At 40.5% G+C, this 21,826-nt stretch overlaps 1 protein-coding gene and 1 long non-coding RNA gene across 1 annotated transcript; both read right to left on the bottom strand.

The window, feature by feature from the left end:
- Positions 1-21,826, bottom strand: part of LOC127865074 (E3 ubiquitin-protein ligase UBR4-like) — a 171,075-nt gene that overhangs the window by 140,355 nt on the left and 8,894 nt on the right.
- LOC127865131 (uncharacterized) lies at positions 2,388-3,333 on the bottom strand. Its single transcript, XR_008042505.1, has 2 exons — positions 2,752-3,333; positions 2,388-2,462 (listed from the first exon to the last, which is right to left on the bottom strand). It is a non-coding gene; the product is annotated as an uncharacterized LOC127865131 (long non-coding RNA).

Raw genomic sequence — 21,826 nt, 5'->3', positions numbered from 1 at the left:
GGAGTAAAAATTTGTGTGCGTATGGAAAGGCCTTGTCTATATACACATGCATACCAAATATGAAGGTTATATGTCAAGGGACATAGAAGTTATGAGCATTTTTCGAAACCTAAACGCAAATTTCGAAACCTAAACGCGGACCCTAAGTTCAAGGTCAAGGTCACAGGGGTGAAAACTTTTGTGCGTATGAAAAGGCCTTGTCCGTATACACATGCATACCAAATATGAAGGCTTTATCTCAAGGGAAATAGAAGTTATGAGCATTTTTCGAAACCTAAACACAAATTTCGAAACCTAAACGCAGACCCTAAGTTCAAGGCAAAGGTCACAGGGGTAAAAAAAATGTGTGCGTATGGAAAGGCCTTGTCCATATACACATGCATACCAAATATGAAGGTTATATCTCAAGGGACATAGAAGTTATGAGCATTTTTCGAAACCTAAACGCAGATTTTGAAACCTTAATGCGGATCCTAAGTTCAAGGTCAAGGTCACAGGGATTAAAATTTTTGTGCGTATGGAAAGCATTTTTCGAAACCTAAACACGAAGTGTGACGGAAAGACAGACAGACAGAAAGACAGACAGACAGATTGACAGACGGACGGACAGTCCGATCACTATATGCCCCGTTTTCTTCGAAAGGGGGCATTAAAATAGAAATGATATACAAATGTATACACTGAAATTAATTGCGCTATAATGAATGGGGGTAGGCACAGTGCTCCAGATAAAATGCGTAAAGGCGTAAAAACAAATTAAAATTCTTAAATAACGATTTAGATTTGAAATCTTTGCGTAAAGTTACGCATTGAAAAAATAAAACACGAAATCGAAAATTTTGAACGTGCGTAAAACTTCCAGTAGCAAATTATGTATGGTTAACATTTCATCCCGGTTCTGGCTCCTCTAGGCGCTCAATTAAAACTGCAACTTTAAATCAACGTCACTCAAGTGTTTGCTGTGTGGAAGAGCCACACCTAAGAACAGTCGAAAGGCCAAACGGTCTCGATTCTGTCCTCCTAGATTTGCAGGCGAGTCATTACTGTTTATTGTACCTTTTTAATTACACTTATTGTAATTATTTTACACAAGTAATATACTGTATACCTATTCAAAATGCCATTAAAAGTAAATGTTAAATATAGTTTTTGATATGACTTTAAAGGCGACCTAAAATTCATTATGACCTATGCCTCGTTCTCATACTTTCATGTCTTCTCATTGGATTCGTGCTCAATTTAATACATCATTTTCGCTCTCGCCAAATACTTCGCGTGTCAGGAATCTATTCAAGTAGATCGAGCGTTTACAACTGCTGACTATTTTGCCGAGAAAATGAGTTTTAAACAAGAAATGTTCCACACCTACATATATATTGCTTAAATTGTGGTAAAAAATACCATTGCAGAGTTTTATTGCATTATAAATCGCCAGCACTTAAAACAAAAAAGTTTAGAAATAGAAATTTAGTGGCAGAAGCATTTCTAAGGAAGGCCATACTCTATTTAATTCGGAGCACTGACAGGTACCCGACAGGGTATTGTAACTCAATATGCAAGACGCGCGAGACAATTATATTTCAATTAACACATTTGCATTGTTTTGTTGAAAGTAACCATGGTTAAAAATACATCCCTGCTCTTATTTGGAATTTTATATTTGAAAATAAATCGCTTCCATCATTAAATACACATTCAATTGTGTCTTAGAAAAAGGACATTGCAATCCGCATTGCAATCCGTTACGTAAAAAATAACTTCCCTACTGGGAGCCCCATTTAGAACGCGGTCAAGCGCGGAGCACGAATCCAATGAGAATAATCTTCTGGATGATGCAGATCATTGGCCTTCACCTTCACAAGTTGAAAAAAATAGTAAATATGTAAACAAAGACGATTTTCAGATGGTTTAATACTGAAATAGTATTTTATTGAGGGTATAAATCTTATAAAATGCTAAAAAATACTTGTCATTGTATGCGCATACGCGAAATACATAGTTAAGGGGCACGAATGTACGAGAACATAGCATATATAAAGCCGAAGTGTGAGTGACCGTTTTACAGAAGAAATCTAAATGGCCGACTGAAGCAGTGTATTGAAGCGTGGAAGGCAAAAAAGCCATTTCAGTGTCAAAAGTCCTCCCTGCATGCATTTTTTCAGCAAGGGCTGTTTGTAAAACATGCATGCCCCCCATATGGGCTCTAAGTTGCAGTGACAGCCATTTTGTAAATATGTTTTTTGTCACTGTGACCTTGACCTTTGACCTAGTGACCTGAAAATCAATAGGGGTCATCTGCGAGTCATGATCAATGTACCTATGAAGTTTCATGATCCTAGCCATTAGCTTTCCTGAGTTATCATCAGGAAACCATTTTACTATTTCGGGTCACTGTGACCTTGACCTTTGACCTAGTGACCTGAAAATCAATAGGGGTCATCTGCCAGTCATGATCAATGTACCTATGAAGTTTTATGATCTTAGGCGTATGCGTTCTTGAGTTATCATCCAAAAACCATTTTACTATTTCTGGTCACCGTGACCTTGACCTTTGACCTAGTGACCTTTAAATCAATAGGGGTCATCTGCGAGTTATGATCAATCTACCCATGAAGTTTCATGATCCTAGGCGTATGCATTCTTGAGTTATCATCCGGAAACCATTTTACTATTTCAGGTCACCGTGACCTTACCTTTGACCTAGTGACCTCAAAATCAATAGGGGTCATCTGCCAGTCATGATCAATGTACCTATGAAGTTTTATGATCCTAGGCGTATGCGTTCTTGAGTTATCATCCAAAAACCATTTTACTATTTCTGGTCACCGTGACCTTGACCTTTGACCTAGTGACCTTAAAATCAATAGGGGTCATCTGCGAGTTATGATCAATCTACCCATGAAGTTTCATGATCCTAGGCGTATGCATTCTTGAGTTATCATCCGGAAACCATTTTACTATTTCAGGTCACCGTGACCTTACCTTTGACCTAGTGACCTCAAAATCAATAGGGGTCATCTGCAAGTCATGATCAATCTACCCATGAAGTGTCATGATCCTAGGCGTATGCGTTCTTGAGTTATCATTCAAAAACCATTTTACTATTTCGGGTCACCATGACCTTGACCTTTGACCTAGTGACCTCAAAATCAATAGGGGTCATCTGCAAGTCAAGATCAATGTACCTATGAAGTTTCATGCCCAGTCCTTCTTGAGTTATCGTCTGACAACCACCTGGTGGACGGACCGACCGACAGACCGACCGAATTACCGACATGAGCAAAGCAATATACCCCCGCTTCTTCGAAGGGGGGCATAAAAAGCCATGCACACATAACTAAAACTGACCTTTTGTGCAAAGTAGACAGTCCTGTTTGTGAATAGTGAGGCCAGCAGGGCCCGTGTGTGCTGCTGTACAGGGGCCGGGGTGGGCAGGGTCAGGAGGTCAGTAGGGTCTCTCTTAGGGGGTGCTGCAATAGGCACAAAGCATATAGTTCTTCTAAAAACATTTTCATGCAAAAAGTGTCCTTCGAATCTAATTATCAATCATGGATTTGGCGTGAAACTGTTTACTTTTATGTTGAAATGTTAGGATGATATGACAGACTGGTTTGAGACAAGCATTTAGTGGAGCCACATTCTGGGATAATTGGGCTTAATGCATGTGCTTAAAAGGTTGTATCTGATCAGTTTGTGCAGTCCATGCAGGCTATTCAGGGATCACATGTTCCACTTTAATAGAATGTTTACTAGATAGGAAGTTTCTTGAAAACAAATCTCTAGATTAGGCAGAAAGTGTGGTCATGGATTAGCCTGTGTGCACATGAATAGAGCCAAATTTTCACAAAACGAAGATAAAATGCTTGTGAGAACAATTTAATGCAGACTCTGTCCTCTTTATGCCCTGAAAAATCATGGATTGAGATTGAAAGTAAAGTATTTACTATTAAAATCTTGGGCAGATATGACAGGCAACATGATTATAATCAACATTTCAATCTCCATATACACTGGAGAAATGAACTGAAGTATAAGTAACCAGCCCCTTTTCCTGTATATTTGGCCACTTCATATATTAATTATGTTCATATCCTTACTTAATCCTCCTCAATTATCGCAATTTATACATTGACACACTTTTATCTATAATAAAGGATCTCTCTCAAACAACAAAGGCAAGGTATTTTAACGATAACCTTTCACAAAGTTTCTGAGCCTTTTTTTTTTTTAAACATTACAAACCTTTCATCCATAGGCATGACTGAAAAGGCTCCATCCAACACTTCGAGGGCACTGCTTAGCAACCTTCGGAAAACCTGGTTAAAAATGCCCCGCCCCTTGGCAGCCATGTTTTTCAAGCAAAAGCTACCAATTTCAAACTCATCCAAGATATCATTGGGACAAATCTTCTGACCAACTTTCATTAAGATCGGAAAATAAATGTGGCCTCTAGAGTGTTAACAAGGTTTTACTATAGCCATATAAGGAAAAATGCCCCGCCCCCTAGTAGCCATGTTTTTCAAGCAACCGGCATCATTTCCAAACTTGTCCAAGATATCATTGGGATGAATATTCTGACAAAGTGTTATGAAGATTGGATAATAAATGTGGCCTCAAGAGTGTTAACAAGATTTTACTATAGCCAAATATAGCCATATAAGGAAAAATTCCCCGCCCCTTAACAGCCATGTTTTTCAAGCAAAGGTTACCATTTTAGAACTCATCTAAGATATCAGTGTGACAAATCTTCTGAGCAAGTTTCATGAAGATCGGAATATAAATGGGGCCTCTAGAGTGTTAACAAGGTTTTACTATAACCATACAAGGAAAAATGCCCCGCCCCCTGGCGGCCATGTTTTTCAACCAACTAGCATCATTTTCAAACTATTCCAAGATATTATTGGGATAAATCTTCTAACCAAGTTTCATGAAGATTGGGCGATGATGTGGTCTCGAGAGTGTTCACAAGATTTACTATAGCCATATATAGCCATATAAGGAAAAATGCCCCGCCCCTTGGCAGCCATGTTTTTCAAGCAAATGTAAACATTTTCAAACTCATCCAAGATATCATTGAGACCAATCTTCTGACCAAATTTCAAAGATTGGACAATAAATGTGGCTTCTAGAGATTTAACAAAGCAAATGTTGACGCAGCACAACACACAACTGACGCCGCACTAAAGGCGATCACAAAAGCTCACCAAGAGGGCCATGATGCTCCTGTATCGCTCCACTATTTTTTTATGCGAAAAAAGCGTGCAATGCGCCTGGGTTGAAATGTACTCAAGCATGTGACTTCCTCTTTCTATCCCTTGTCCCACTGGGCGCTTAAAGTTGAAAGGGTGAGCATTTTAATATATGGAAAATGTTACTACGGTGTTAACTAAACAGACTAAAAAGCCCGGGAATTGTTGCACAGGTCTATTGCTTATACCCCAGGAACATTTATCTCTCCAAATGATATTGTCGTTATTTCTATTTCACATTTTTTTAGATGCTGAAGATCAAATTTACGCATGTTCTACATGATTTCCGGTAATGAAAGTTCCTTCATTCAGTCATGAATCTTTTTCTAAATTTCCAAAAAGTGTTTATAGGTTTCAAAGTTTCTGTTACTTATATAGTTCATAACAAAATACCTTATTATGTAGATCACCTGAACTTAACTTCATTATTGAGGCATTAGTGAGTGTAGCTGGATTGTTAACATGGTGAAGAAATTGTTTATTGTACAAAGAAGATATTTGCCTGAGGAAACATATTGTTTTTCAGGTTCATGAGGTGCCAACAGGCAGTAGGAATGATAACTTTGTAGAGGTTGTTTGTTAAACGAAGTAAATGTTTATGACACAAAAAATTGAATTATAATTCATCAAGGTGTTGCGATCATGGCAACACTACTTGCATATGGTGCGAGGTCTAACGAGAAATCATGACCTAATATTCCTTTATTTTTTCCATCTGACGTTGGTTACCTGTCATTTTTGTTTTTGAAAAATACTAGGATTGCCATATATTAACAAGGGCTGTTTGTAAAACATGCATGCCCCCCATATGGGCTGTCCGTTGTACTGGCAGCCATTGTGTGAATGCAACTTTTGTCACTGTGACCTTGACCTTTGACCTAGTGACCGGGAAATCAATAGGGGTCATCTGCAAGTCACGATCAATGTATCTATGAAGTGTCATGATCCTAGGCAAAATTAGTTATTATCATCCGAAAATCATTTTACTATTTCGGGTCACCGTGACCTTGACCTTGTGACCTCAAAATCAATAGGGGTCATCTGCAAGTCATGATCAATCTACCTATGAAGTTTTATGATCCTAGGCATATGCGTTCTTGAGTTATCATCCGAAAATCATTTTACTATTTAGGGTCACCGTGACCTTGACCTTTGACCTAGTGACCTGAAAATCAATAGGGGTCATCTGCGAGTCATGAGCAATCTAACCATGAAGTTTCATGATCCTAGGCGTATGCGTTCTTGAGTCATCATCCGGAAACCATTTTACTATTTCGGGTCACCCAGACCTTGATCTTTGACATAGTGACCAATATCAATAGGGTTCATCTGCGAGTCATGATCAATCTACCCATGAAGTTTCATGATCCTAGCCCCAAGCGTTCTTGAGTTATCTTCCGAAAACCACCTGGTGGACGGACTGACCGACCTACTGACCGACCGACATGAGCAAAGCAATGTACCCCCTCTTCTTCAAAGGGGGGCATAATAAGGTATCTGATCAATTGGTAGCCCTAGGCCCAATGGTTATGGACAGGAAGATTTTTAAAGTTTGCACAAAAGAGGCTTTATATAAGCATATGTTCAGTTTTGTGTTCCCCGGGGCAGGGACAAATTTGAGCCCAGGGGAATAGTTTGAACAAATTTGGTAGAGGACTATTAGATATCACAAAATACCAAATTTAGTAGCCCTAGGCTCTATAATTATAAACAAGAAGACTTTTAAATTTTGCACAAAATTGGCCTTATTAAAGCATATGTTCATTTTTGTGACCCCTGGGGCAGGGTCAAATTTGACCCCAGGGGCATAATTTGAAAAAACTCGGTAGAGAACTTTAAGATTTTAATACATACCAAATTTGGTAGAAATAGGCCCAATGGATATGGACGAAAAGATTTTTAAAGTTTGCACAAAATAGGCTCAATATAAGCATATGTTCAATTTTGTGACCCCTGGGGAACAGTCAATTTGATCCCAGGGGCTTAATTTGAACAAACTTGATAGAGGACTAATAGATGTCACTACATACCAAATTTGGTAGCCCTATGCCATACGGTTATGGACAAGGAAATTTTTTAAAGTTTGCACAGAATAGGCCTTATTTAAGCGTATGTTCATTTTTGTAACCCATGGGGCAGGGTCAAATTTGAACCCAGGGGCATAATTTAAACAAACTTAGTAGAAAACTACTACAGTAGACTCTCTGTAAACCGGACGGTCTCGGGACCGGCCTGATCGTCCGGTTTTCAGAGAGTTTCGGTTTACCATGAGTATGCATATTGCCGAAATATACATGGTATGCATTGTGTATAGAATCACATAAAAATAAAACAAACCATATACTTTTACATGTACCATGTGATAACTGTACGCAGGTACTGATGATGTTAATTGCATTCTTTAAAAAATGTGTTTTTAATAGATTAAAAGCAAAAAAAAAATCCATACCGACTTGTTTATATTAATCCTAAAGTGAGCGTGGTACATCTACGTACGTGGCATTTGTCATATAGGCTAGTGACGACACAAATAAGATTGTATATTCCGTGATTAGCTTTATCTTATCCTCTAACGTAAGCTCTATGCGTCTGCGTTTAGCTGGAGGCTGCGACATTTTTGATGCGTTCGAAATTAGTAAACGGCAATGAATGAATTTGCATACAGATAAATGGATATTTAACAGTCATATTTCTAACAGTTTATCTGACAAACAAACAAGCAACCATTTCAGCGTTAAAAACATGGCTATAAGATCTTTTAAAATACCCGAGAAGATCACAAGAAAGTGATCGTCGCAACGGCATGCATTAATTTTTTAATTAAATTGTGTATCATAGGCGATAATAAATAATTAATAAAACGATCGAGTCAATCACTTTTTGGTGTTACCGCACGTCTATTATAGACATTCACAGTTTGTTTTACATTACTTAATCGGACTCCCATAGCGAGGTAACGACTTGACACCTTTATGGTATGTTTAATCCGATTATCGATAATTGCGCGAGAAAAATGTGTGACACCGCACTTGCTGTGCTGACTAGGTATTGTTATTTTCACGCCTCAGGCATCTAGAGAATTTAGACCGTCCGGTATATTCAATGCATTTTACGTTGAAAATGACCAAATTTACAGAAGTACCCGTCCGGTTTCCGGTTTTCAGAGAGTTGGTTTATTCAACATTTTTTAACAAAGAAAAAGAAGGAGAAAATACGGGACTGGCCCGACCGTCCGGAATCGGGAGAGTTCCGGTATTCAGAGAGTCCGGTATTGGCAGTCTACTGTAGAGGTCACTACAAACCGAATTTGGTAGCCCTAGGCCCTACAGTTATGGACAGAAAGATTTTTGAGTTTGCACAAAATAGGCTTTATATAAGCATTTGTTCAATTTATTGATACCGGGGCGGGGCGGGGTCAAATTTGACCCCAGGGGCATAATTTGAACAAATTTGAAAGAGGTTTACCCCAGGAACATTTGTGAAAAGTTTAATCAGAATTGGACTTGTAGTTAAGGAGAAGAAGATGTTTAAAGAAAAAGTCAACGCACCTACGAACACACTACGGACACAGGCCCATGACATAAGATCCGCTGGCCTCTGGCCAGTGGAGCTAAAAAACACAAGGAAAACCATTTAGGATGTATTCTTGTATACACCGTTACCTCTTCCAAACTTCCAAACTCTGTTTCTATGGAGAAAAGGAGATCTGATAGCAGTTTCTGGTGGAGATAGACCACCTGAACTCTGGAATCCTGAAAGGAGGGGCCCCGAGGTCCTGAACTAAACATCCTCTGACTGCTGCGTGTTGACTTGGTTCTCGAAGGTACTTTCCTCTCCTTACTGCACCATAATGGATAGCCTTGCCATCCTGCGCAGGTTTGTCGGTCTCCCCTGCATTGGGCTTCACATCCCTTAAGCTGCTGTCTATATCCCCTCCAGCGCCTTGAAACAGAAATATTATGATTATAAAGAATTAGGTAATTTATGTGAAAAAGATCAAGGTACCAGGTATTTACCGGGTAACTTATTTTTGCAACAAGCTGTTTTAAATGATAACTTAATCAAATAATTATCACTTTTACACTGAAATCAATTAATGTCATTTTTAAGCAGCCTATATATGAGCTTAGTTCTGAGAAGACTAGGGTTTCAAATGCCCTTCACATTCATTGACCTCTGACCCGCCTGTTTCATCTTCCTTGATTTCTGTGACCTTGACCATGGATTTTGGCAGAGGTTTGTTCAATCTGCGTCGGACACTCCAGATATTATGCTTATTGGTCGCTTGTTTTTCGCGTTCATGTCTGCATTGTCGTCCACCCTGTCGTTCATACTGCTACAACATCTTGGCCATGTGAAGCTTGAAATCCTCATAAGCAACCTACATTCAAACAATACATGAAGTGTAATTGATATTCATGCAAAAATGTCTGCTTTTAGCCCAAAAATTATCCTCAATGCCTAGACAGTATTAAAAGCAACAAGAGTATTGCAAATCAGAACATGTCCCCTACCGGCTCCACCATTGTCAGACTTTATTTTTTTATATTTGTTGCCCAACCAGAATTTTTGACTTTGGAACAAAATGAAATGACCTTCATAATATCCATATTGCAATATATCCATGTTTTAAGTTGCATGTTAAAATATGAAGAACTTTTAAAGTTATAGCAGGATCGAGAAAACCACCATTTTCAGCAGTATTTCTAGTCTATTTGTTGCCATAGCAACCAGAATGTTTGACGTAAGAACAAAATGACATGACTTGCATAGTTTCCATATTGCAATTTATCCCTCTTTCAAATTTCATGAAAAAATATTAAAAATTATCGCAGGATCCAGAAAAGTGTGACTGACTGACAGAGCGCAAACCATATTTCCCCTCCGGAGACAACCTGTAGGGGACAATAAAAATAGTCTGACAATAGAAGTTTTGCTGAGTTTACCGGCTAATTCTTCAATTTGATCTCATTTACTAGTTTTTGATCCCACCAGACCTCAAAAATGTTAAAAAATTGGGACAAGTCACAACTGATGATGGACGAAAAACAAAACAAATCCTCCTAAACATGATATGAGCTCAAAAAACGCACACACATTCAGTGCAAATATTCCTTAACTCCTGCAGACATGTTGGTAAACTAAGTCTAGCTCCATGATTACGTACAACCACAGATAACCAAAGTTTTTAACTCCACAAAAGCATGATATTTCAAAACAATGGAGCCACGCTATGGTTAAAGAGTGCTTAATGCATGTTTGTAAAGTGTCATCCCAGATTAGCATATGCATTCTGCACAGGCTAATCAGTGAAAACACTTTCCACTGTTATTGATTTTGTTATTTTTTCATTAAAAGGAAGTCTCTCCTAAACAAGCATCTAGTGTAAGCGGAAAGTGTAATCCCTGATTGTCTTGTGTTGACTGCACAGGCTAATATGAGACAACACATGTGCAACAAGCCCCTTTTTCTCATAGCGAGGTTGAATGAGCTGTTCCCATTGCCGGTTGCACAACTTGGAGTGCAGGATAAGGAGTATGTCAATCCAGACCCTCCAGCCGCCGTACTCAAACTTCATGGCATGGTGGAGCAGCATACGGAAGAGCGTCATCACCATCTCTGTCACCCTGTGCTGGGTCTGGTGGTACACATATGCCATTGAGAACAGCCAGTCCTGCCACGCTAACATCTGCAGGACCTATGGTAGAACCAACCATCTGGCCCCCTTGGGATGGGAGAGAAGGCAGAAACAGGGATGAGAGAGTAAGACAAGACAGACCTATGGTAGAACCAACCATCTGGCCCGCTTGGGAGAGAGAGAAGGCAGAAACAGGGAGAAGAGTGTAAGACAAGATGGACCTATGGTAAAACCAACCATCTGGCCCGCTTGATATGGGAGAGAAGGCAGAAACAGGGATGAGATAGCTAGACAAGACGGACCTATGGTAGAACCAACCATCTGGCCCACTTGGGAGGGAAAAGAAGGCAGAAACAGGGATGAGAGAGTAAGACAAGACGGACCTATGGTAGAACCAACCATCTGGCCCACTTGGGAGGGAAGAGAAGGCAAAAACAGGGATGAGAGTGTAAGACAAGACGGACCTATGGTAGAACCAACCATCTGGCCTGCTTTGGAGAGGAGAAAAGGGGAAAGCAGTGAGAAGAGTGTAAGACAAGATGGACATATGGTAGAACCAACCATCTGGCCCGCTTGGGATGGGAGAGAAGGCAGAAACAGGGATGAGAGAGTAAGACAAGACAGACCTATGGTAGAACCAACCATCTGGCCTGCTTGGGAAGGAACAGGGAGAAGAGTGTAAGACAAGATGGACCTATGGTAGAACCAACCATCTGGCCTGCTTGGAAGAGGAGAAAAGGGGAAAGCAGTGAGAAGAGTGTAAAACGAGATGCACCTATGGTAGAACCAACCATCTGGCTCGCTTGGGATGGGAGAGAAGGCAGAAACAGGGATGAGAGAATAAGACAAGACAGACCTATGGTAGAACCAACCATCTGGCCTGCTTGGGAGGGAGAGAAAGCAGAAACAGGGATGAGAGAGTAAGACAAGACGGACCTATGGTAGAACCAACCATCTGGCCCACTTGGGAGGGGACAGAAGGCAGAAACAGGGATGCGAGAGTAAGACAAGACGGACCTATGGTAAAACCAACCATCTGGCCTGCTTTGGAGAGGAGAAAAGGGGAAAGCAGTGAGAAGAGTGTAAGACAAGACGGACCTATGGTAGAACCAACCATCTGGCCTGCTTTGGATAGGAGAAAAGTGGAAAGCAGTGAGAAGAGAGTAAGACATGACAGACCTATGGTAGAACCAACCATCTGGCCCGCTTGGGATGGAAGAGAAGGCAGAAACAGGGATGAGAGAGTAAGACATGACAGACCTATGGTAGAACCAACCATCTGGCCCGCTTGGGAGGGAGAGAAGGCAGAAACAGGGATGAGAGAGTAAGACTAAGACGGACCTATGGTAGAACCAACCATCTGGCCCACTTGGGAGGGGAGAAAAGGCAGAAACAGGGATGTGAGAGTAAGACAAGACAGACCTATGGAAGAACCAACCATCTGGCTCTCTTGGGAAAGAACAGGGAGAAGAGTGTAAGACAAGACGGACCTATGGTAGAACCAACCATCTGGCCTGCTTGGAAGAGGAGAAAAGGGGAAAGCAGTGAGAAGAGTGTAAGACAAGATGGACCTATGGTAGAACCAACCATCTGGCCAACTTGGGATGGAAGAGAAGGCAGAAACAGGGATGAGAGAGTAAGACAAGACAGACCTATGGTAGAACCAACCATCTGGCCTGCTTGGGAAGGAACAGGGAGAAGAGTGTAAGACAAGATGGACCTATGGTAGAACCAACCATCTGGCCTGCTTTGGAGAGGAGAAAAGGGGAAAGCAGTGAGAAGAGTGTAAGAAAAGATGGACCTAAGGTAGAAACCAACCATCTGGCCCGCTTGGGATGGGAGAGAAGGCAGAAAACAGGGATGAGAGAGTAAGACAAGACGGACCTATGGTAGAACCAACCATCTGGCCCGCCTTTGGGAGGAGATAAGGCAAAACAGGCAGAAGAATGTAGAAAAGACAGACCTATGGTAGAACCAACCATCTGGCCTGCTTGGAGGAGAGATTAGGCAGAAACAGGGAGAAGAGTGTAAGACAGAACAGACCGATGGTAGAAACAACCCATCTGGCCCGCTTGGGAGGGAGACAAGGCAGAAACAGTAATGGGAGAAGCGAAGACAAGTACGGACCTATGGTAAGAACCAACCCCATCTGGCAACGCTTGGGAGGGAGAAGCAGAAAGGCAGAAAGGGAGAAGAGTGTAAGACAAGACAGACCTATGGTAGAACAACCAGCTGGCCCGCGTGGAGGGAAGAGTAAGACAGGAAGCAGGGAGAAAGATTGTAAGATCAAGACGGACCTATGGTAGAAACCAACCATCTTGGCCCGCTTGGGAGGGAAGAGAAGACAGAAGCAGGAGAAGATTGTAAGACAAGACGGACCTAATGGTAGAGAACCAACCACTCTGGCCCGCTTGGGAGGGAGAGAAGGCGGAAGCAGGGAGAAGATTGCAAGACAAGACAGACCTATGGTAGAACCAACCATCTGGCCCGCTTGGGAGGAAATAAGGCAGAAACAGGGATGAGAGGTAAGACAAGACGGACCTATGGTAGAACCAACCATCTGGCCCGCTTGGGAGGGCAGAGAAGGCGGAAGCAGGGAGAAGATTGTAAGACAAGACGGACCTATGGTAGAACCAACCATCTGGCCCGCTTGGGAGGGAGATAAGGCAGAAACAGGGAGAAGAGTGAAGACAAGATGACCTAGGCGTATGCGTTCTTGAGTTATCAGAAACCAACTATTTCGGGTCACCGTGACCTTGACCTTTGACCTAGTGACCTCAAACAATAGGGGTCATCTGCGAGTCATGATCAATCTACCTATGAAGTTTCATGATCATAGGCCAAAGCGTTCTTGAGTTATCATCTGACAACCACCTGAAGGAGGAGACAGACCGACCGACAGACAGACCGACCGACATGAGCAAACCAAATATACCCCCTCTTCTTCGAAGGGGGGCATAAAAATAGAGGGAAAGTGTCACTTGAATAAACTGGTTTAAACTAAGTCAAGTGTAACAACTGGTCAGTGTGTGTCATATGATGACATCTGTCTCGGTGTGAAAGTTCTGAAAGAAGAACCAAGGATATGTTAATTTTGCCGTCTGTAGGTATCGGTTTCCATGTTTATTCTGGCACAGCTTCTGAAATTCGCAAAGTATATTAGTACCGATGATAATTGGTGTTTTTCTGAAAAGTTGTATCAGGTGAAATAAGAAATAAAGCTGGTTGCTGTCCAGTATCTGGACACCTCTGTTGTATCTCGTTCAACTTCAATGTAACCAGAGTATGGCAATCTAGAACCACTGGCACATTCAATGTTCATAATGTCTGAAACAGTTAAAAGATTAGTTGATCAAAATTCACAAATTCTACTTGCAAACAGCTTAAATACACATAAACACTTCTATCTAATCAATCTAACTCACTTAAAACTATCAGTGCATTCACTGAAATAATTAAAACATTTAACCTTTGAGATTAATTAAAATAAAATTTAAATGAGAATTCAAACATAAATCTGAAAAAAAAACATTATTAGTTCATCATCTATTTCAATACACAATGTACTCAGGATATGCAAAAAGTTTTACTTAATTAATGCACTTAAGTTCTATTAAATAATGCACTGAGTTTTATTGTATTAATGCACTAATTTCAATTAATTAATGCACTATGTTTTATTTAACTAATGCACTAACTTCAATTTAATAATAAGTTTCACTTAAGAATACACTTTGTTTCACTTAACTAATGCACTAAGTTCACTTAAATTATGTACCAAGTTCACTTAAATAATGTACTAAGTTCACTTAAATAAATCACTTAGTTCACTTAAATAATGCACTAAGTTCACTAAAATAATGCACTAAGTTCACTTAAATAATGTACTAAGCTTCACTAAATTTAACTTAACTGAAGTTAACAAGTATCTACTACAATGTATGCAAATGTAGAAATCATACACACAAAAAAAACACAATTGTTAACCAAAGGTATTAACTGCTACCAATTGTTCAAATTAAACAACAAGTCAAAATAAGTGACACTGCTTTCAAATTAATTGATATCAACTAAATCAATTTGAAATTATCAATTAAAGAGTAACTAAAATAAAATGAATATTTAATTCAGAAAACAATTCAAATGCAAGTTCAGATATGTGAACTTGACCGCACACAACTACAATAAGTCTTTTTAACAACTATCATGTAACACATAGTCTTAATACTAATTGTTCTAATTAATTCTAGTTACTAACATTAAAATACTGATTTAACTATTATTAATTTCTACTTGCTTTCAATATCAATGCAATCTGAATGAAAATTGTTTAATTAAATTATTTAATTAGTTTTATTTAAATTAACCTTAATTACTACAAGTCCATGTCAAGAAAAATCAGTTAAATATCATTTCCATCTTAAGAGACACAATCTTATAGTAATAAAATTATTTATAATAATTTTGTTTTTGTTTGTACTGTCTAACTCATAAAGTATCATACTTCAACTAAATAGCATTATCATATGCAATAATTGTTCAAGTATTCTTGTTTAAAGAAGAACTAAAGATTTAATTTCAATGCAAACTAACTTCTCTTATCAAATTTCTTCTTTATTATGTCCCATCAGAACATGTGCTTTGAAGCTTAATTCTCCCAACTTAAGAAATAGGTCAATGGTCAGTTGATTTAGTCAACCAATGATACAAGACACTCCAGGACCAGTGTCAAATGATGTCACTATGGGGATACCTCTATAGCCAATCAAATGAGAGTTCAAAATAAAGAACAATCTGTGTCAAGTAATGATCAATGATGCATGAGCTTGTCAAAATATTTACATGAAAATGTGTAACGAAGTGCATTTATACATGTATTTACATTATACTGGTACTTCAGACTTCAGTGATTACTGTTTGAGTTATGCTCTGCACACTAAAAGTACAAACTGGTTTAATTACAGTATTAAAGATACCAAAGACCTGTATTCAAGGTTGCAATGTACTAAACAAGCTAAAAGAATGAAAATAAATGCATATTTAGTAGTTCAAGACATTTAGTGTAAGAAACATCACCAGGGTTTGCAAAATGGTAGGAACCAACCATCTGGCCCGCTTTGGAGGAGATAAGGCAGAAACAGGCAGAAGAGTGTAAGACAAGACGGACCTATGTTGAATCAACCATCTTGCCTGCATTGGGAGGGGAGAGAAGGCAGAAACAGGGAGAGAGTGTAAGACAAGACGGAACTATGGTAGAACCAACCATCTGGCCCGCTTGGGAGGAGAGAAGGCAGAAGAAAACAGTAATGAGAGAGGAAGACAAGACGGACCTATGGTTAGAACCAACCATCTGGCACGCTTGGGAGGGAGAGAAGGCAGAAACAGGGAGAAGAGTGTAAGACAAGACAGACCTATGGTAGAACCAACCATCTGGCCCGCTTGGGAGGGCAGAGAAGGCGGAAGCAGGGAGAAGATTGTAAGACAAGACGGACCTATGGTAGAACCAACCATCTGGCCCGCTTGGGAGGGAAGAGAAGGCGGAAGCAGGGAGAAGATTGCAAGACAAGACGGACCTATGGTAGAACCAACCATCTGGCCCGCTTGGGAGGAGAGATAAGGCAGAAACAGGGATGAGAGAGGAAGACAAGACGGACCTATGGTAGAACCAACCATCTGGCCTGCTTGGGAGGGAGAGAAGGCAGAACAGGGAGAAGAGTGTAAGACAAGACAGACCTATGGTAGAACCAACCATCTGGCCCGCTTGGGACGGGAAAGAAGGCACAAACAGGGAGAAGAGTGTTAGACAAGACGGACCTATGGTAGAACCAACCATCTGGCACGCTTGGGAGGGAGAGAAGGAAGAAACAGGGAGAAGAGTGTAAGACAAGACAGACCTATGGTAGAACCAACCATCTGGCCCGCTTGGGAGGGCAGAGAAGGCAGAAGCAGGGAGAAGATTGTAAGACAAGACGGACCTATGGTAGAACCAACCATCTGGCCCGCTTGGGAGGGAAGAGAAGGCGGAAGCAGGGAGAAGATTGCAAGACAAGACGGACCTATGGTAGAACCAACCATCTGGCCCGCTTGGGAGGGAAGAGAAGGCGGAAGCAGGGAGAAGATTGCAAGACAAGACGGACCTATGGTAGAACCAACCATCTGGCCCGCTTGGGAGGAGAGATAAGGCAGAAACAGGGATGAGAGAGGAAGACAAGACGGACCTATGGTAGAACCAACCATCTGGCCCGCTTGGGAGGGAAGAGAAGGCGGAAGCAGGGAGAAGATTGCAAGACAAGACGGACCTATGGTAGAACCAACCATCTGGCCCGCTTGGGAGGAGAGATAAGGCAGAAACAGGGATGAGAGAGGAAGACAAGACGGACCTATGGTAGAACCAACCATCTGGCCTGCTTGGGAGGGAGAGAAGGCAGAACAGGGAGAAGAGTGTAAGACAAGACAGACCTATGTAGAACCAACCATCTGGCCCGCTTGGGAGGGCAGAGAAGGCGGAAGCAGGGAGAAGATTGTAAGACAAGACGGACCTATGGTAGAACCAACCATCTGGCCCGCTTGGGAGGAGATAAGGCAGAAAACAGGCAGAAGAGTGAAGTTTCATGATCCTAGGCGTATTCGTTCTTGAGTTATCATCCGGAAACCATTTTACTATTTCGGGTCACCGTGACCTTGACCTTTGACCTAGTGACCTCAAATCAATAGGGGTCATCTGCGAGTCATGATCAATCTACCTATGAAGTTTCATGATCATAGGCCAAAGCGTTCTTGAGTTATCATCTGACAACCACCTGAAGGACGGACCGACAGACCGACCGACAGACAGACCGACCGACATGAGCAAAGCAATATACCCCCTCTTCTTCGAAGGGGGGCATAAAAATAGAGGGAAAGTGTCACTTGAATAAACTGGTTTAAACTCAGTCAAGTGTAACAACTGGTCAGTGTGTGTCATATGATGACATCTGTCTCGGTGTGTTAAAGTTCTGAAAGAAGTAAACCAAGGATATGTTAATTTTGCCGTCTGTAGGTATCGGTTTCCATGTTTATTCTGGCACAGCTTCTGAAATTCGCAAAGTATATTAGTACCGATGATAATTGGTGTTGTTTCTGAAAATGTTGTATCAGGTGAAATAAGAAATAAAGCTGGTTGCTGTCCAGTATCTAGGGACACCATCTGTTGTATCTCGTTCAACTTCAATGTAACCAGAGTATGGCAATCTAGAACCACTGGCACATTCAATGTTCATAATGTCTGAAAACAGTTAAAAGATTAGTGTTGATCATAAATTCACAAATTCTACTTGCAAACAGCTTAAATACACATAAACACTTCTATCTAATCAATCTAACTCACTTAAAACTATCAGTGCATTCACTGAAATAATTAAAACATTTAACCTTTGAGATTAATTAAAATAAAATTTAAATGAGAATTCAAACATAAATCTGAAAAAAAATCATTATTAGTTCATCATCTATTTCAATACACAATGTACTCAGGATATGCAAAAAGTTTTACTTAATTAATGCACTTAAGTTCTATTAAATAATGCACTGAGTTTTATTGTATTAATGCACTAATTTCAATTAATTAATGCACTATGTTTTATTTAACTAATGCACTAACTTCAATTTAATAATAAGTTTCACTTAATTTATACACTTTGTTTCACTTAACTAATGCACTAAGTTCACTTAAATTATGTACCAAGTTCACTTAAATAATGTACTAAGTTCACTTAAATAAATCACTTAGTTCACTTAAATAATGCACTAAGTTCACTAAAATAATGCACTAAGTTCACTTAAATAATGTACTAAGCTTCACTAAATTTTAACTTTACTGAAGTTAACAAGTATCTACTACAATGTATGCAAATGTAGAAATCAATACACACAAAAAAAACACAATTGTTAACCAAAGGTATTAACTGCTACCAAATTGTTCAAATTAAACAACAAGTCAAAATAAGTGACACTGCTTTCAAATTAATTGATATCAACTAAATCAATTTGAAATTATCAATTAAAGAGTAACTAAAATAAAATGAATATTTAATTCAGAAAACAATTCAAATGCAAAAGTTCAGATATGTGAACTTGACCGCACACAACTACAATAAGTCTTTTTAACAACTATCATGTAACACATAGTCTTAATACTAATTGTTCTAATTAATTCTATTTACTAACATTAAAATACTGATTTAACTATTATTAATTTCTACTTGCTTTCAATATCAATGCAATCTGAATGAAAATTGTTTAATTAAATTATTTAATTAGTTTTATTTAAATTAACCTTAATTACTACAAGTCCATGTCAAGAAAAATCAGTTAAATATCATTTCCATCTTAAGAGACACAATCTTATAGTAATAAAATTATTTATAATAATTTTGTTTTTGTTTGTACTGTCTAACTCATAAAGTATCATACTTCAACTAAATAGCATTATCATATGCAATAATTGTTCAAGTATTCTTGTTTAAAGAAGAACTAAAGATTTAATTTCAATGCAAACTAACTTCTCTTATCCAATTTCTTCTTTATTATGTCCCATCAGAACATGTGCTTTGAAGCTTAATTCTCCCAACTTAAGAAATAGGTCAATGGTCAGTTGATTTAGTCAACCAATGATACAAGACACTCCAGGACCAGTGTCAAATGATGTCACTATGGGGAATACCTCTATAGCCAATCAAATGAGAGTTCAAAATAAAGAACAATCTGTGTCAAGTAATGATCAATGATGCATGAGCTTGTCAAAATATTTACATGAAAATGTGTAACGAAGTGCATTTATACATGTATTTACATTATACTGGTACTTCAGACTTCAGTGATTACTGTTTGAGTTATGCTCTGTACACTAAAAGTACAAACTGGTTTAATTACAGTATTAAAGATACCAAAGACCTGTATTCAAGGTTGCAATGTACTAAACAAGCTAAAAGAATGAAAATAAATGCATATTTAGTAGTTCAAGACATTTAGTGTAAGAAACATCACCAGGGTTTGCAAAATGGTAGAACCAACCATCTGGCCCGCTTTGGAGGAGATAAGGCAGAAACAGGCAGAAGAGTGTAAGACAAGACGGACCTATGGTAGAATCAACCATCTGGCCTGCTTGGGAGGGAGAGAAGGCAGAAACAGGGAGAAGAGTGTAAGACAAGACGGACCTATGGTAGAACCAACCATCTGGCCCGCTTGGGAGGAGAGAAGGCAGAAACAGTAATGAGAGAGGAAGACAAGACGGACCTATGGTAGAACCAACCATCTGGCACGCTTGGGAGGGAGAGAAGGCAGAAACAGGGAGAAGAGTGTAAGACAAGACAGACCTATGGTAGAACCAACCATCTGGCCCGCTTGGGAGGGCAGAGAAGGCGGAAGCAGGGAGAAGATTGTAAGACAAGACGGACCTATGGTAGAACCAACCATCTGGCCCGCTTGGGAGGGAAGAGAAGGCGGAAGCAGGGAGAAGATTGCAAGACAAGACGGACCTATGGTAGAACCAACCATCTGGCCCGCTTGGGAGGAGAGATAAGGCAGAAACAGGGATGAGAGAGGAAGACAAGACGGACCTATGGTAGAACCAACCATCTGGCCTGCTTGGGAGGGAGAGAAGGCAGAACAGGGAGAAGAGTGTAAGACAAGACAGACCTATGGTAGAACCAACCATCTGGCCCGCTTGGGACGGGAAAGAAGGCAGAAACAGGGAGAAGAGTGTTAGACAAGACGGACCTATGGTAGAACCAACCATCTGGCACGCTTGGGAGGGAGAGAAGGAAGAAACAGGGAGAAGAGTGTAAGACAAGACAGACCTATGGTAGAACCAACCATCTGGCCCGCTTGGGAGGGCAGAGAAGGCAGAAGCAGGGAGAAGATTGTAAGACAAGACGGACCTATGGTAGAACCAACCATCTGGCCCGCTTGGGAGGGAAGAGAAGGCGGAAGCAGGGAGAAGATTGCAAGACAAGACGGACCTATGGTAGAACCAACCATCTGGCCCGCTTGGGAGGGAAGAGAAGGCGGAAGCAGGGAGAAGATTGCAAGACAAGACGGACCTATGGTAGAACCAACCATCTGGCCCGCTTGGGAGGAGAGATAAGGCAGAAACAGGGATGAGAGAGGAAGACAAGACGGACCTATGGTAGAACCAACCATCTGGCCCGCTTGGGAGGGAAGAGAAGGCGGAAGCAGGGAGAAGATTGCAAGACAAGACGGACCTATGGTAGAACCAACCATCTGGCCCGCTTGGGAGGAGAGATAAGGCAGAAACAGGGATGAGAGAGGAAGACAAGACGGACCTATGGTAGAACCAACCATCTGGCCTGCTTGGGAGGGAGAGAAGGCAGAACAGGGAGAAGAGTGTAAGACAAGACAGACCTATGGTAGAACCAACCATCTGGCCCGCTTGGGACGGGAAAGAAGGCAGAAACAGGGAGAAGAGTGTAAGACAAGACGGACCTATGGTAGAACCAACCATCTGGCCCGCTTGGGAGGGCAGAGAAGGCGGAAGCAGGGAGAAGATTGTAAGACAAGACGGACCTATGGTAGAACCAACCATCTGGCCCGCTTGGGAGGAGATAAGGCAGAAACAGGCAGAAGAGTGAAGTTTCATGATCCTAGGCGTATTCGTTCTTGAGTTATCATCCGGAAACCATTTTACTATTTCGGGTCACCGTGACCTTGACCTTTGACCTAGTGACCTCAAATCAATAGGGGTCATCTGCGAGTCATGATCAATCTACCTATGAAGTTTCATGATCATAGGCCAAAGCGTTCTTGAGTTATCATCTGACAACCACCTGAAGGACGGACCGACAGACCGACCGACAGACAGACCGACCGACATGAGCAAAGCAATATACCCCCTCTTCTTCGAAGGGGGGCATAAAAATAGAGGGAAAGTGTCACTTGAATA

Source organism: Dreissena polymorpha, chromosome 1 (assembly GCF_020536995.1).
Source record: "Dreissena polymorpha isolate Duluth1 chromosome 1, UMN_Dpol_1.0, whole genome shotgun sequence".
NCBI classification, from domain to species: Eukaryota; Metazoa; Mollusca; class Bivalvia; order Myida; family Dreissenidae; genus Dreissena; species Dreissena polymorpha.
The sequence above is the reverse complement of the archived record's forward strand: the minus strand, read 5'-3'. Positions and strand labels throughout refer to the sequence as shown.